We start from the raw sequence: 14,712 nt of genomic DNA, 5'->3' as shown, positions 1-14,712 counted from the left end.
AAAAAAAAAAAAAAAAAAAAAAAAAAAAAAAAAAAAAAAAAAAAAAAAAAAAAAAAAAAAAAAAAAAATTTCCAGACCCAAGTATGATTTTAATTATTTTTTTAGATTCTGTTGAGAAGCTCTAATGACAGAAAAACTCTATTAACATTTTAGTGCAGCTTATCTTTATTAAATGTAGCAGCTTCTTCATACCCTTGCAAAATAATAGTACTTATATGTGTAAATTTACTTGATTTCTAGATGCTCAATGAGCAAATGAATTAAGTGGATCCCTTGAAATGGCTCCCTGGCGGGCCTCTGCTCTAGAGGAAGACATATCCTGCATATGTAGTTCTAAAGTCCTAATGTCAGGAAAAGAATGATTAGACTGGTTCTGAACTGCAAGTGGAGTTCTGTAACTCCAGAGCTAAAAGCCACTGTATGACAAGTTAGGAAGATATGTTTTCTTCCACCTGTTCATACACTGAATGGTTTCCAGAGCAGCCCTTGATATCACCTCATTTTCCTCATTTCAAAGAATTCAACTGGGGAAGAGAACACAATCAGCCAGATTGTCAGAAACATTTAGACATACCTAATGATGCTCCCTTGCCCTTTTAATTAATATACTGTGATCTATTAGAGAGAGGACTGTGTTTGTCAGCTAGGAGACTCACAAACATAAGGTCTTGGCTGTAAGCCCAACCTTGATTGTGATGAAGGAAAAAGATAAGCTTCACACCTTGGTTTTTCCATCTCTAAAACGGGTAGCCTTGTATCTTCTTAGGATGTGACACAATGATACCCATAGGCAGCAGTTTCTTTCTTTTTAATCAGCAAAAGTAAACAAAAATCTTTGTGAGGGTAGAAGCTGTTAGAAAGTACCATATAAAGGAATAGGACCATAAATCTAGGGAAATTCTAAGCATTCTGAAAGCTGCTTTTAGGCAGGGCAACAGCCAAAAGACCAGCTGGTAGATTGAGACCTTCCTCAAAAACCTGACTTTGTTCTCTTGTGGTTCCATTTTCCTCTTTTCAAATGGGGTCTAGTGGCTTAGTTGTGGTTATTCCACAGTGATGCCTCTTTTATTGCTATTCTTACAGTTCTGACAACAACAGCATTCTTGCACCACTTAACTCTCCAAGATGCAGGCAGGGGAGGCAGCTGCCTTATTTCTGATGTGCCTGTATTACCTGCAGCAAAAACATCCCAGTGTTCTACCTTTGTCTAGGAGTTGGGGCTGGGAGCAGGTATTCAGTTTAAGTTTTATGTGCCATCTGTATGTTTTCAAAAACATTTAATATGATCTTGGCCGGGCGCGGTGGCTCACGCCTGTAATCCTAGCACTTTGGGAGGCCGAGGCGGGTGGATCACGAAGTCAAGAGATCGAGACCATCCTGGTCAACATGGTGAAACCCCGTCTCTACTAAAAATACAAAAAATCAGCTGGGCCTGGTGGCGCATGCTTGTAATCCCAGCTACTCAGGAGGCTGAGGCAGGAGAATTGCCTGAACCCAGGAGGCGGAGGTTGCGGAGCCGAGATTGCACCATTGCACTCCAGCCGAGGTAACAAGAGCAAAACTCCGTCTCAAAAAAAAAAAAAAACAAAAACAAAACAAAAAAAAAAACATTTAATATGATCTTTATTTCAAGATTTTATAGCCCTTTCAAGTTGCTCTAGGGAACCTTAAGCAGTTTCTTAGCGAAACAGGTAGACAGTAAGTGTGAATCAACTGAGTCCAGGAAAGAATGGGGTTTGGGAAGACCATATTGTTTGGATTTTCTGCTAATATTAAAACTGGATTTTTACAACACAGGCAGGGAGAATTACTGTCATGTGGTGGACCAGGTGGGAGAGGTGGCATATGACTAAGTAAGTCAGCTGACCTCAGTTAAAGGGCTGTGACCATCCATACAATGGAACCAGTACCTCGTCCAACTGTTGCTCTCAGTTGAGTGAGCTTCTCATGTCTGAGGGGGTGATTGGGGTGATGAAGACTTTTGATGGAACTGACCTCACACAGGTTTCCTCCAGGGGGAAAAACCCACCAAACTTTAAGAATTCCAAAACAATTTCACAATTCTGATTTTAGTGGAGGTTTGATTTGAAAAGGGACTCCATCTGCACCTTCTCTCTTGCCTTTGTTTTATAGATGTCAGTAATGCCAGTATTTTAAAAAGTAGAAATGAATTATAAATTATATCTTAAGGATTTTGTTTTGAAGAATTGTTTAATTGTCTAGGATTTCTTCCCCTTTCAGTAGCTTCAGATCCCAATAGGTAGGCAAAATGAAGATAATAGTAAAAAACTAAGCTTTTCGTAAGAGATGTTATTTATTTTTAAGTAGAGATGGGATATTGCTATGTTGCCCGGGCTGGTCTCGAACTCCTAGGTTCCAGCAATCCTCTAGCCTCAGCTTCCCAAAGTGTTGGGATTACAGGCATGAACCACTACCCTCAGCCTGAGACATTATTTCAGTAGGAGATCATGAATATATAAGGAATTCAGGAGTACATATGTAAAGTCTTCTCTTGAACCTACATTTTTGGTCAGGGGAAGAGGTGATTTTTTAGGTATCATAATGTGCAAAGTAATGAATAACAGTCTCTAAAGACATTTAAAACAATAAAGTATAAATATCTTTATTCAGAACGAGCTGAGCTCTGAAGCTTGATGTTTTCAAGGGTTTTTTATCAGGTGGCTTGTGAAAGCCTGTCATTAACTAAACCTGTGTTGTGTTTCCCTCAGAATTTCATTAAAAAGGTATGCATAGGTTCACATCCCCCTTACATGAAGGGGCACTGAAACAGAAACTTGATAGAAATATTGAGGAGGGAAAAAGATAAAGCCACCGTGGCACCTGGCCTCCTTCTTTCACTTCCCTTCCCAATTCTGCCCCTTTGAGATGTTCTTTGAGAAGATGGAGGAAGCTTGCTATGCATAGGGTCATCACCCTGGATCTGGCGACGGGAGTGGCTCAGCACTGGGAGTTCCCTCCCCAAAGCCCAGAGCTAATTCATCACGTCCAGCTGCTGTCAAGAGTTGGGCAGTCCTGTCCCTTGGCTTTCTGGGGAAGGCCCGAGTGAGGAGGCAGGAGCAGGGAGGGGACCATGAGAGTACCTGCTAGACCTAATGCCGCCTGCCCCCCCCGAGGCCATCTGGGAAGGAGCTACCTTGTGGACTGGGGTACAGGAAGGCAGAGAATAGAGGGTTGGAATCCAGAAAAGAGGGTGGAGGGCTCGACTGCAGTTACTGCCATTGTCTGAGGACAGACCAAGCCCTGGTGCAGAAATTGGCTGTTGGCCTTTTCTCTTCAGATGTTCGCATGCAGGAAGTGCCTTTAATAAAGTATGGTTTACTAACCTGAGTATGCTGTGCATGTGCACATTTGGATGCCAAACATACAGGCAGGTAAAACTAAGAAGCCAAATGCTAAGATAGTCATTGATGAATTGAAACCAGCCTTACTGGCTGCTCTATTGGAGTGATTTGCCCAAACTGCTCCAAACTTTTGTTTGGTTTACTAAAAACATTAGTTGGAAAGGTACAGCATTAATTTAAGGCAGGGAAGCCTCCAGCACGTGAGAGTCGTGCCTCTCTTGGTGATGCTGGGAGGGAAGGATGGGAGATGAGAGTCATTTCACCGCTGCTTGGCTCCTCCTCTTCCTCTCCCTGCCCTGGAGCGGCAGCCTCAGCTTTCCAGAGTCTCTTGCCTGGTGCTAGGCCCCGTGAGCGGTTGGATTTTAAGTATTTCTGCTATTTTCAGTATCATCAGTCATCACTTTCAGAGTTTCTTTTCTTTTTCAAGGGTACCCAGTCTAACTGTTTAGCTCCTTTTCAATAACCCTCCTCACTCACATACGCCCAGTCAGGAAGATTAATAATGTTAACAGATTTACTATCGCTGCAAAAAACATTAGTTAATTAGACTTTTACACCTCAGTCAGATGGCATTAGACACCCTTTGTGCACTTTAACTCAAGGATGTTAAAGACCTAAATCTTTCAGAAAAAAAGAAAAGAAAGAAAAAGGACAGGCACTTTTCCAGTTTAAGCTGCATGTTGGTCCATGTTAATTAGGCATTTGTCCTTTAGTCTGGAGGTGATAGAAAATGCCAGTTACTGTGGTATTTAACTGACATCAAACTCCTGTCCAAATAATTCAGTTGGGCCCAGCCTTCTCTCTTAATTGGTGGGAAGGAAAACTTCGGCACACACCCAGAATAGAGGAAACTGTTACTTACATTGAACATTTTAAAGTTTCATTCTGAAGGATCTGAAGGACATTTGAATGTTTTTTAAATTATCCAGTTGAGCTTTTTTAAAACAGTAACAAAAGAATCTCCCTTAAAACTTGAGCTACCCAAAATGATTAGCTTTTGTAAGTCTTCAGAAAATGAAAGTTTAGTAATTGTTGTTATCCAAGGTCAAAGTTGTGGTTGTTACCCAAGGCCCTTATAGATTTATGTATCTCTTTGGCCTTGTTTTAAATTAGTGCTCTGAACATTGACAGTTTTCTAGCTCATACTTATATTTCTTTATTAATACCAGAAATTCACAAATGGGTTAAAGCACCCAGCAGTATACACATTTAAAAATCAATATATGATAGCATATTGGGACAAAAGTGACACGAATATGATTGTTTCATGGGAGCAATTAGATGACACTTTGTTTTTTAAAGCAACTTGTTCCTAGTTGCTGGAGAATGTAATCCCCCATAACAAGTATAGTTTACCTTTTTCATGAGTAAGGTAAAACAATTACAAAAACAATGAAAATATGTTTTTTCTAACTAGTGGGTAGTTGTATTTGATTTTAAACCTTACTCACTTTGTGTATGGTTTCTAGCCAAAGGTTCACACGTTTGAGAGCATTTCACTTTTAGTACTGAACTACTTTTTCATGCACTGAATGATTACAATATGTTAACACTCCTGTAAGGCCCAGAATTGCTTGGCTGCCCCTTGCCCTGCCTGCCTGGTACTGGCTGAAAAGGTACCATTGTTTGTTCTGCAAACACTGGGTGATGTTTGTTTCCAAGGTGACTGGTTCTATTGCTGCCCTTTAAGCAAGGTGGGGGGGGATGGGGAGAGAGAAAGTTGGCTTTAAACACCTGAGAGCATCCTGTCCTGAATACAGTGTGTGTATGTATATGTGTGTAAGTTGAAATTTTATTTTAACTGAGGTAACTGGAAAGAAAGGAATAGTGTAGAAATGGGAGGAAAAGACAGTATCAGTAAGCTAAAAATATTAGTAGGTTCTGATATTTAACTCAGTATACTTTGGGAGAATGTAATGGTCCAAAATGTTAAAGATCTGGTTAGACTGAAGTTAATTGTTTACATTTGGAGTTAAGGGGAGAAAAATGTCTTAGATGCTGACTGTTGAAATATTAAGTTTATTTTTGCATGAAATAGTTTTCTTCTGCTATAACCTATGTGTGGCTATTCAGATGAATAAATACTTGTCAATATAATTTACTTGGTTATTGATCAGGTAGTTGGGCCTTCAAAGAAAAGTATGAGACAACATGAAATATAAACAGATTCAAGTTCCATAAAAAAAGAAAATCAGTAAAATTATTCAGGTATATTTGTGTCCAAAATTTTCGAAAAAGATAAAATAATCTTTTCATTGGGGATGTATATTGACTTAATTTATTTGACTTTGGAAATTCATATTTTATCAGTCAGAACTTTTAGATTCAGACTAGAAAAAAAATTCCTTGTTGGTCCATTCCCCCACCCACTCTTTTTTATTGTACATAGATGCTGTTAACCGAACTTTGGCTTTTTCATTCCTATCAGGTTTAGTACAGTTCATGCGCAGGTTTCAGTAAACATTAACTACTTTTATCAGGGCTTGCAGTGTGCTGAATGGTTTAGCAAAGAGAGTGTACTGCAAGAGACAGATGAAAATGAGAGAGTCCAAGGTCACATGGATGTTGAATTTGTTTTAATTATTGAGAATTTAGGGGAAAGACCGTCAGGCCTCACACTTTAAATCTCTTTATGTGGGCCTGCCGTAGGGCTTCTTTGCCAGCTTTTTTATGTACTGAAGCTAAAACATTTGTTCATGGTGTGAGTGGTAAGGCAAGTGACTTTAAAACATGTTTTTTTCTTTCAATTGATAAAAAATTATTCAGGGCTTCTTTCTAGGATGAAAGATTCTCAAGACCCTATCAAAGACAACACAACACTTATCATGGTGATTTTGAAGACCCCTTTGAATTTTATAGGGATCCTTTTTTCCCCTTCTCAAAGATTGTTCAGGATTGCCTTCTGATAATCAATTTCGTTTCTGGAGTTAGCGCAGTTACTCATAAACCAAGTGCTAGGATGAAATCTGAAACACAGATACAGAATAAGCATGTGTTTTGAGATCATGTAACGTTCCCCAACTTTTGCCTATCATTTTTGAAAACAGGAGTGTGATTTGTGCTTAGTTTTAGAGAAAAGGACATGAACGTTTAAGAAATTACTGACAAAAATTATTCTCCTGCTGCCCCTCCGGTCCAGTAAATATTGAAGCCGCTGGGCCTCGCTTTTTTACTCCCTAGCTGGACAGCTGGTTCGGGATCTGCCCCATGACTAACGCAGCTGACCCTGAAGTGGGAAGTTGCGAACACAGAACAAGCGTTGTTCCTTAGGGTGGTGTCCCTAAACTTGAAATTGAACTTGGTCCTGCTTGCGGGTGGGCTTGCACGCGTCAGGCTTCGTGTGGTGGCTCTTGCGCGCTGGCCCTGGAGCGCCAGCGTGGGTGACCCGTGCCCCACCTCAGATGGTCTTTTCACCCTGTTCCGTTTCTGGGCGGGGCGAGGGGAAGACAGCGGGTGCCTTCCCTCAGAGCCGGGCAGCCATTGTGCCTTGGGAACACAGTCTGAGTAGAGTTGTGTTGGCACAGATGAAGGTGCCCAGCAGCCCTCCTAGGGACTCGAGGGTCTGTCGGTGCTCTCCTTGTCTGGGTGCTGCAGGCAGGGAGCGGGAGGTAGACTGCCGGCGTCGTCTTGCGTCAGGGCTCCACTGCCGTGGGGGGCCCCATGGGGCCGCCCCCAGGGCGCCTGGGGTGGGTGCCGTGTGAGCGGGTAGCGAGGCCATCAGTCAGGGCGGCGGGTGCTGATTGGCTGGCGGGCGGGCGGGGGCTGGGAGGGGCGGGGCTAAGCGTTCGTTCGCGCTGGCGTTCCCCTGTGAAGAGCGCTGCATCTTCCAGCGGACCTTGCCGCGCTTTCCTCAGCTGCGAAGGGCACGGTCGCTGGGGACACAACCTAATGAACAACCAAAGCTTTTCAGAGATGTCTTTAGCAACTCAGCTCCATAAAAATAATAAGTTCTTCTCAGGGAAAGATTAGAAGATGAGTGCTCGGAGTGAATCCGTGCCCAACCCCCCCCCGCCCCACCTCCTGCCTTTCTTCGCCAATTAGAGAGCATTTAGCCTGTGACCACTTAAATTTTCACAAGATTTGCATAGCCATGAATATGACCACTTGCATTTTGTATTTCTTTCCCCAAATAAGTCTCCATTGAAACATTGGACTTCCCTGATGGCTATTTCGGAATAAAACTATGTAGCTGGGTATTTCATGATGGGTAGCTCCAAAAAATTTTTTTTAAAACAAAAAAAAAAAACCCAGGGATCTAGAAAATGCTCCCCAAAGCCTTTTTGACGAGGAGGAGGGGTGCAGACACTGCCTTCGGCCAGTGGACCTGGAAGGAGTGGGGTGTGTGCAGGACAGAGCCCAGGAGAACCGTTAGACGGGTGGCCGGGCCGGGAGGCAGGGCCTCTCTGGCTCTTTCCGCAGAGGCCTGGGCAATTGCCTTCTCCTTTCTGAAAAGAGCCGTTTTCTGGGCCGGGCACAGTGTCTGTCTCAGGGCCGGGCGTGGTGGCTCACCCCTGTAATCTCATCACTTTGGGAGGCTGAGCTGACGGATCGTCTGAGGTCAGGCGTTTGAGAACAGCCTGGGCAACATGGTGAAACCCCGTCTATACTAAAAATACTAATACAAAAATTAGCCGGGCGTGGTGGGCACCTTTAGTCCCAGCGCTACTGAGGAGATTGAAGCAGAATTGCTTGAACCCTGGGGGCTTCCACGCTTCAGCCAAGGCGACAAGGGTGTAACTTCATCTCCAAGAAAACAAAACAAAACAAAACATTTTCTGGGAATGGAGATGGAGGGCCACACAGAGCCCAGCCAGCTCCTGCGGCTTCCACTTGTACACCCTCCTCAGGGAGCCGGCTCCCATACCCTTCCCAGCCACCCCAAAGCTGATGCCCTTGTCCTCTCCTGCCTGCCCTCTGTCAGGTCTCCCTCTAGGACGCAGTTGCTCGATGTTCTGTACTGGAAGTACATCACCACTGAGGGCAGCAGGTCGCTGTTTGAGAACCATCAGGCCGTTCCTGGTGGCTAAAGGTTGCCTGCTGCCTGGTGCTTTGCTGAGTGTGCCCTGTCTTACTCTGAGACCGTCCGTGGGGTCAGGCTTGACCCCCCATCAGGCGCGCTCCATGAGCTGGGGCAGCTTACCAAGCCAGGGCACTGACTTCTGTCCCAAGGCTGGGCAGGGAGGACCCCAGCGCTAGGCACTCTAGGACCCTTAAAGGAATTCAGTGACTTTACATGGCACGGCCTTTCTTCTCTGAGATTTCCCTCCCTTTTGCTGGACCACCTTTGGTGGTCGCTTTTCTCATAGCTGTGATTCTTTATTCTTCGTAGGGGGATAACTCTTCCCTTCTGCACATGCTGGGATCTCACTTCAAGAGGTTCTGGTGGAGCATGAACCATTGGCTGGGGCATGGCCGTTGGAAGCTTCCCAGGCGATGCAAATGCACAGCCCTAATAAAGCTTTTCAAAACTGTACATTAGAAACAGGTCACTTTTACATTTGTGTAGGAAACTTGTCTTGAGACAAATTAATACTTTTGAGCCGCTGAGATTTTGGGGGGAAATACAGCTAAAAGGGTTAGGAAATGATACCTAAGGAAATTCTCCCATCTGATGCTCGCTTGTTGAAAACCTGAGTGTTTTCTATTAAGTGAGGCATTGTGGTTCCTGTGCTAACTCTGGTAGGCCTTCAGCACTGGCAGGTGTAAATGCGGCTCATTAATTTTTTAAGAAGTTGGAGCTCTGACAGTTTTCAGGGATGCTGAGTAGCTGGTACCAGATGTTTCTTTTGTTAAGGGCATGGAGAGGCAGGGTCACAGGTAATCAGGCTATAGCTGTTCCCTCTGTTGGTCTGACACTATGGGTTTTGTGGTGCTGAATATTTTCTTAAACCAAGAAGGGTGTGGGGAGGCGCATGTTCTCGTTTCTAGTTGGTCTTTCCCCCAACACTGGCTCTTGCAGTATTATCTTATGTAGAGGTGTTGACTCAATTATCATTAGGCCCAGCTCCTGTTAGAGTAAATGGTGTTCAGGGCCTCTTTATCTAGACCGTTTTGCCACAACTGAAGTGACAGCCTGTGCTTCTAACTGAATTCAGTCCTTTTTTTTCCCACTCTCTTACTGTGGAACAACAGCTAAATCGGCCGCTCATCATTCGGATGCAGACTTTACAGCCTCTGAACAGCCTCTGCTTTTGCAGTTTATGAATGCACCATTTGTTGTTTTGAGCACAACTGTTAGATACAACTGGCCGCCGCAGCCCACTCTGCCGGCGCCCAGTGTGCATCACTGCAGCCTTTTTTTCTTTTTTCTTTTTCTTTTTTTTTTTTTTTTTTGCATAGGCCAAATTTTTGCTTTAAATACCACCATTTTGTCCACACTAGAATTTCTTTGACCCAGCTTATATTTTTTCAAATGTAAGCTTCAGAAATAAGTGTGTAACACATGACTCAAACTGTTGGTCTAGGGATCCTGAATAAGTGCAAGTGTTTTACTTTATTAAAGGGAGGGATTGTTTTTGTGGCTCAGTTTTGCACATTTTTTTTATATTCTCAAACATGTGACTTCCAAATTTTCCTTTAAATTGGGTTGAAGTTAGAAAGTTTTATTATTTCCTAAGTCATTATATTGTTTCTTTTTGAGCTTTCTGCACAAATAATTGTCTTTAGTTTAGAACTTAAGATAGATCTTAAATGTTTTTATAACAAAAAATAAGTATTTGAGGTGATAGATATGTTAGCTTGATTTAACCGTTTCGCAATGTATACATATATCAAAACCTCACCTGTACACCATACATATACAATTTTGTCAACTGTATTATAATGTAAAATTTAATCTTTAAAAAAGAATTTAAGGGAAGCTGTCAAAACCAGACTTTACAACATGGTAATGAAGAGTATAAGTAACTAATTTCACGTTCTTCTGCTCTTGAAACAGGGTCTCATCCAAAGGTGATAGCATTAATGTTAGGATTTTCATTTCTGTTTTGTTTCTCTCACATATATATTCTTTGACTGTGTGATTATATAGGTGTTGTGTTCTCTGGTTGTATACATTGACATTCCTTTTTTCTTTTTACAAGTTATTTCTATTTGTTTGTATTTTAATAAAGTAGATTTTAATCTTTTTCTGCTGTGTTTTACATATTCAACAACTGTTTCAAATTGTTGGTTCTAACTGCTTGTAGGCCTTGATTCTGCCAAAGAGATAAATTTCTGTTAAGGCAGCAGTAAACATCCTACAGCAACCAACTGTAAGAGCCTTGGTATCCTGGAGCTTCCAAAAGTGAAACAGTCACTTGTTGAAAATGAAGCAGCTTTCTATAGTTGAATTTCTAAGTAGATATATTTATTTGTTGTCTTTCAGAGAGGTTATGGAGGCCCTGGGTTACATTTGCTTTTTTTATAAAATTGCGACATACAAATAGTTAAGGGGGAAAGTGTAATCTTTTGTAAGAGTCATGCTTTGTTTTTCATCTCTTTGTGTAGAGGAGAAGGTCTGTCTTTTTATGATTAAAAAAGACACCCACTCTTCCCACTACCTGAAGAACCCTGAAGGTCCATGTGAAGACTAAGCAGCCATAAACAAGTTAGGGAGAAATGAGCTTGTGTATTAGTGCTTTCCAAGAGCAGCTTTCTCAGCTCTGATCTGTTCTAATTTTCACAGCAAGTTTACACGTGTGGTCCCATGTTTTGGTGGTTGGTTTTGGTCTGCACCTTTCAACTGAGCAAAATCTCCCTGGACTTTTCTCCTTTTCCCATAGTTTCTTGCTGGCTTCTTCCTGTGATTAATATGTGTGTTGCTTAAAATGGCAACTGAAACATCACCAGGAATTTTCACCAGGTAGAAACTGCTTTTCTGTATCAAAACAACCAGTACAGCTTAGCTGATGCTTCTGTTGCTAAGCAGGTAAATTTCTGGTCTTCAGACTGCCCTTCTTAACCCTGTAAATGCCTAACATCAACCAAGAAAGAAGAAAATAATTTGATGCTTCTTTTTTACCTAGCGCTTTGTTCAAGTGCGTGAAAATTGGGCCTAGCCCAGCCTAATCTCAATGTATCTGTTTTAGAGTACCTAATCTCGATTTACTTATTTTGCAGGGTAAGAGGAGAATTGGGAGATGGAGAGGCCCTCTGGGTTGGTTGTTTCCAGTGAAATGTCAGCCCCAGTAGCTGATAGTAGAGGTCTCACTCTAGATGATCAAAATTATGGGTTGATTTCAGTCAGTTAATGGGCCCGTCTTTTCTTTGGAACTTTTCTGTGCCTTTAACTGCCCATATGCCTGTGGGGAAAAGAGGGAAGAAAGGGGTTGCTGTTTGCATCTATTTGCCAGAAAGGAGTTAACAGAACATACCGCAGAACAGGTTGGACAAGACTGTTAAAGCCAGTGATGAAGCCTCCGCCCCCCCCCTTCTCTTTTTCTCTTTCCCTGCCTCCCTACCCTACTTCTCTGTGTCCCTCTCGTTTCTGCTCTGTGCCCCCCGCAACCTTCCCAGGACTTTAACACATCTTCAGACTAGACTCCCCCCACCAACAGACACACACACACACACACACACACACACACACACACTTTTCAGTGTCTGGCTTTCCTTCTAGGCAGAACATTGATGTGAATAAAATACTTTGTGGAGCTTGTGCGAGAAGCAGGCAGTGGCTGTGGGCCTCGGCCTTGCCAGCTGTTTCTAGAGCAGTCGATGGCCAGCTTGCCGTGCCCTCTGTCATGTAACATAGGCCCCATTCAGCAGCAGCATTCTTGAGTGTGCATTTATGTCTCTGTGGGACTGTGGGGTAGATGGCCTGAGAGCGGGGAAAGCAGGAGATGGGAGGGGAGGAGGTGAGGTGGGGACGGAGAAGGAAGTGTGTGCACACGCAGACAGCTGGGGAGGGCAGTGAGGTGGAGTCACTAAAACCCAGTGCCAGTAAGTCAGGAGATGTTGCCGCTGGAAGCATCCGCAGTTAGCTCTGACTTATAGGATGTCTTGTGGCCATAAATGTGGAGGAACCATGCTCTTTAAAAGCCAGTTTGGGTCTGATATAAGTTCTGCTTTGTGTTTGTGTTCATTCACTCCGTAAACATACCATATATAGTCATGCTTGAGCTCACTATAACACACATTGCAAGGGAACCACTAGTAGTGCACACATCCTTTGGCTCTTAGAAACAGACTCACATAGGCTATTTCTGGTGTGTCGTGGCTTTCTTCTTTCTTTTTTTGGGGGGAGGTGGGGGAGGGAGAGAAAGCTCTTTTTCCTTCCATTTTCACACTGTTTGGAATGTTCCTGATTCTAGTTTGTCTGGCACTCTGAACGCTAAGGAACTGTATCGTCATGGCAGAAGAAACACTTCTGTGTGTGCATCTGTTTTAGAATAAAACTGTGTTTTTCTTAGTATCTTAACAGGCATTTTGTAGTTTATGGTCTCCAGTCTCCAGCTGTTTTTGGAGCACCTTCTAACTTTGAGAGGGTGAGCTCTATCTAGCCTATAACATGGACTGTGGGTGGCTAGTGGAGAAGGTACCTGGCATGCTTTTCTGTATCCTCTCTGGATCCTCCCTGAGCTGTCCACCTCTCTTTACCACGCTTCACCTTCAGACTGCTGGGGCAGGACATGCAGCTTCTGCAGAATTCAAGGCAGCCGTTTTCCACTTGGCTGAGCTGGGTCTGTGAGGCAGAGAGCAGTCAGTAATAGGAAAGAAATGCAGTTGTTTTTTCTTTGCCCCCTTAGAATACCTACGATACTGCATTTCAGCTTGGAGCGCGCAGCATGAGGCATTTGTGGTTCAGATAAGAGGTCTTCCTTTTTCCTTCTCTTGTTTTCTTTTCCTTCCTTCTCCCCCACTCCCCAAAGGTTTACTGCCTTTCTTCTCAGGCCACGTGTGTAGATAACCCTGGAGGAAAAGATGGTTTCTGTGCTGGGATATTTGGATCTTATGTAAAGGGACAACATGGGCCCTTTCTTTGCCTTGTTTTCTTTCGTTGGCCTCATCAGAGTGAATTATATCTGACTGTGTGACAGTTAATTGTACCATCCTTCCCGTGTCCTAAGCTGATAAGCACCTCTCTGTCTGCCTCCATCAAGCTTCTTTGTTTGAGAAGTTCCTAATGCAGTAGAACAAAGTGACGGTTTTCTTATTTACTTGAAGTCTGTAAAGCACATTTATAATGCTCTTCATGGTATCTTTCTTATAACTTCATTCCTTCATCTTTTGTAATTGAATTGTTCCATAGTACCGGTAATTGGTAAGTTAAAACTTCCTCAAAACATCAGTGAGTTCAGGAAAACAAAATAAAACACTTAACTCTTTTTTTAAGCTATGTGTATTTATTCTAAGCTGTTAATGGCTTGGTAGATAGTGTTAAGAGTAAGATACTGGACACTGTTGGAGTGCCAATTACCGTTTTGTGGATATGGCAATTGATTAGCTGGCTGACTCAAGTAATATGTTGCTTATGTAGAGGTCACTTATTTGGCATGCTTCGGTCCAGAATATTCAACGGATGTGCTTGTGAGTAAGAGCCAGCAGGGTGTAGGTCGGGGGAGAGGTATATAAAATAAAGCTTTCGAAGCCACAAAGGTGTTAGAAAGTCTGGGTACTAACACTCCTACTTTGATTCCTATTGATCCTTTAGGCCTGCACTTTCGCACTATTTATTCTTACTGTAGATACGATCTCGACCACCTTGTCTCTCACATTTGCCAGTCAACACTTCAGAGGCCAATGTTGGGGGTGAATAAAAACCATCAGAAGGAGACACATAAACAGCAAGCAGAAAAGATGCCAGGGGATGAGCCAAGAATTCACATGGCATGGAGCATGGCGGGTTCCTATTGGGGGAGTTTCACAGACTGGACAGAGGAGTCCTCTGAGTTACCTCTTACAACTACCTGTGTATCCACAATTATTTCAGTAAAATTTTCAATTGAGAAAAAAGCATGGCCAACAGAGCCACATGGTATAGTGGCAAAAGTAAAGTAGAGGAGGATATGCCATTAGTTTCCAAAGGCGGCCTAGTGTAAGTTGTTCATTGTGATGATCCTGAGTCACCCCCACAAAAGGCTGAATTAATCATACACTGATTCACCATGCTATGCTTAAGGAGACAGGGAAGTTTGAAAGATACTTAGAATGATTTACACCCAGGAGTTTTAGATGGAAAATTGATTTCTGCATACTTCCCTTCCCCTTCAGTGATGTGCAGCTGCTTCATGAGTTAACATGACGTGTTAGAATAAACCTTTTGATATAGTTAGACATATACTAAAATATTATTTATTTTGCTCGGATTTATAGAAAAAAGTTATTCATTAACAGATTCAGATGATGTCCAAATACCATACCAGGTTGT

General features: G+C 42.7%; 1 protein-coding gene across 4 annotated transcripts in view; it reads left to right on the top strand.

The window, feature by feature from the left end:
- RREB1 (ras responsive element binding protein 1) overlaps positions 1–14,712 on the top strand; it is a 150,903-nt gene that overhangs the window by 28,567 nt on the left and 107,624 nt on the right. The window lies entirely within an intron of this gene.

Source organism: Cebus imitator, unplaced genomic scaffold (genome assembly GCF_001604975.1).
Source record: "Cebus imitator isolate Cc_AM_T3 unplaced genomic scaffold, Cebus_imitator-1.0 Scaffold43, whole genome shotgun sequence".
NCBI classification, from domain to species: domain Eukaryota; kingdom Metazoa; phylum Chordata; class Mammalia; order Primates; family Cebidae; genus Cebus; species Cebus imitator.
The sequence above is the reverse complement of the archived record's forward strand: the minus strand, read 5'-3'. Positions and strand labels throughout refer to the sequence as shown.